The sequence below is a fragment of the Octopus bimaculoides genome, chromosome 1, assembly GCF_001194135.2.
Source record: "Octopus bimaculoides isolate UCB-OBI-ISO-001 chromosome 1, ASM119413v2, whole genome shotgun sequence".
In the NCBI taxonomy this organism is placed as follows: domain Eukaryota; kingdom Metazoa; phylum Mollusca; class Cephalopoda; order Octopoda; family Octopodidae; genus Octopus; species Octopus bimaculoides.
Window position 1 is genome coordinate 175229290 of NC_068981.1, and position 3264 is coordinate 175232553.

The window sequence follows — 3264 nt, forward strand, 5'->3', positions numbered from 1 at the left end:
CAGCAAAGATAGCATTTCATATTTACACTTACGTGTACACTCGCTTATATACACGCACACAAGCACACACACGCTACACACACAAACATACACACACCCACACACACACACACACACACACACACACACATATATAAACGCACGCATGCACACATTGCACGAACGCACACATGCACACATGCACGCACGCACGCACGCATGCACACATGCACGCACGCATGCACACATGCACGCACGCACGCACGCATGCAAACAGTCTCATATATCTATCAGGACGTAATAATTTATAAGTATTTCTTATGGGCGAAGGCAAAGTGTTCTATGCATATACTAAAATATGATATTTAATTATACCGTAAATTTAGTGATCATACATTGTAACTTGCAGTTTACGAAACAAAATAACGTAAATAAAAACATGATAATCATTAGAATAAAGTTTTAAAAATCCACCTGAACGTAAATGTCTGTTGCATTATTTGTAACGTCTTTTTTATGGCTGTGAATGAGCTTCCGGTTTTGCTTCATGTGATTACATAGGCATTACTAGTGGTTGTTAGGGGATCAGTAATTTCTCTTGGGTTGGTTGAAAATATGCGGCTGTCTTAGATGGGGGTTGGTGTTGGGGTAAAAAATATGCTACGGTTAAGCGGACGAAAGCGTATGTGTGAATAAATTTAATGAACTCAACTCGTGGGAGTGTAAATGAGCATATTGTTGTATGATATAATTAAGTTGACAGAGCTTGACGCTATAAATGACAGAGGCTGTAGAGGTAAGCAATGATTCATAAAGTGTTTAAAACCTAGGAAGGAAATGGAGTGTATTAATGCTTCTGGGATATAGTTAAATATGAATTTGTTCAATTAAGCGGTGGTATATTCCTCAGCCTTTCACCAAAATCAGCGAATTTTATTTTTCCTTCTGAAACCCTCTTCTCATTAGTTTCATAGAATTCTCAAAATATTTAACAACATAGATGGCATTGCTATAGATATCGTTAAACTTGATAATAACTTCTTCGACGTGCATTCTGTTCTTCGACATAACTATGATGTCGTTTACTATGCATAGATATGTAAACTTCGTGGTTTGTGCATTCTAGATACATTCAAAATGAAATTCATCACTATGAAAATTGCTTTTTTTTTATATATATTTATAGCCGACTAATCGAAGCAGCGAATAAATAGATGAAGGTGTAAACACCAATGATTTGGGGCCAATATCTGTCTCCGCAAACATAGATGTGAAAGCGCATGGCTTAGCGGTTAGGGTATTCGGCTCCCGATCGTAACCTCGTGAGTTCGATTTCTGGCAGCGTGTTGTTTCCTCGAACAAGATACATTATTTCACGTTGTTTCAGTTCACTCAGCTGGAAAAAATGAGTAGTACTTGTACTTCAAGGGGCCAACCTTTTCACATTCCGTGTCACGCTGAATCTCCCTGAGAACTACGTCAAAGGTACGCATGTCTGTGGAATACTCAGTCACTTGCACATTAATTTCACGAGCAGGCTGTTCCGTTGATTGGATCAACTGGAACCCTTGTCGCAGTAACCAACGGCATGCCAGTGCCAGAGGACGTTCATTTCTTAACTATTACCTGCGTCTTAACCATAGGCAAATACAAAATGTTTGCCGTAGTAAGCATAATGAAAACTTGCATACTTTCTTAGTTCTCAAAACCTGATTAATAATCCTTTCTACTATAGACACAAGGCCTGAAGTTTGGTGGAGACGAATAATCGACTACATCAACTCCAGTACGCAACTGATACTTAATTTAACGACCCCGAAAAGATGAAAGGCAAAGTCCACCCCGGCGGAATTTCAACTCAGAACGTAGCAACTGGTGAAATATCGCTAAGCATTTCGTCCAGCGTGCTAACGACTCTGTCAGGTCATCGCCTAAAAACCTGATTAATAATACCAATAAAAGAATGTCCTAAACTGTTATTCAATAAAAATAAAGCCTTGATAACGCTAATGCTTCCATCTACAGCGATAATACACTAGAAGCTTACACATTTCAAAATTAGGATCAATTTATATACCAAATAGGAAAAGATACTCTGTAATTTTATGTGGTTCCCACAAACTTCTCCTTCAAGGTTAAATAGAATATAACCAAACACTCTCTATCCTTAACGAATAAGCATTTCTCTGTTGAACCTCGATAAGGATAATTATTCAGTTGAATTAAACTAAAACTGAGATGCAACCATCGACCTAGAAATATGAAAACATGAAAACTATAAAAATAAGCAAAATAACAAATTGATTCCTCATCAGTCAATCAAGCAACGCTGAAGAGTTTATATATGAGCAGAATTCACCACTATTAAACTCAACTAAATCTAAGCACGGAGTGGAAACACTGTGTAGGTATGATGGAAAGGTAATTCAAAGAAAGATAATCAACTGTATTTCTTTCACAAAACGGGGAAAGAGGGATGTAACCAAACTATACAATTATGACGTTACTTTCAATGAAGGTATTATTCCATTTGCCATAAAGCGGAAGATACTTGAATTATCTAAACTACGCGCAAATTGTACAAAAGTCTGCTGGTTATGTATAGAAGAAAAATGTATCTTCAGATTTCAACATCTAAATGTGGACTATCTAAATTTCAAATCAAATATCTTAATCCAGTTTCGTCACCTCAAGAAATATTTTCTGAAGAACCTATGACGACAAGAATATCTTTTACTTGTTTCAGTCATGAATTTTTAGTCGAATGAATCGACCCAAGTACTTAATGTTTTTGTTAAGCCTGGTAGTTAGTCTATCGGTCTTTTTACAGGGACATAAACACACCAACACCGGTTTTCAAGCATTGGTTGGGGACAAACACGGGCACAAAGACACAAACACACACACACGTGTGTGTGTGTGTGTGTGTGTGTTTGTTTGTGTGTGTGTGTGTGTGTGTGTGTGTGTGTGTGTGTACGTACGACGAGCTTCTTCAAGTTTTCACCTACCAGATCCACCCACAAGGCTTTCATCAGCCCGAAGCTATAGTAAAATACACTTGCCCAAGGTGCCACACTGAACCCGGAACCATGTCGTTAGGAGGCAAGCTTCTTACTACTGCGTCTGTATATATACATACACATATGGTTATATATACGCGAACGTGAGTATTGATAGCGAGGTAGAAAAAGGGAGTGAGGGATATTAATATGTATATATATATCTCACTCAATTGCGGGTGTGTATATACATATGTGGGTATATGTATGTATATGTATATATATG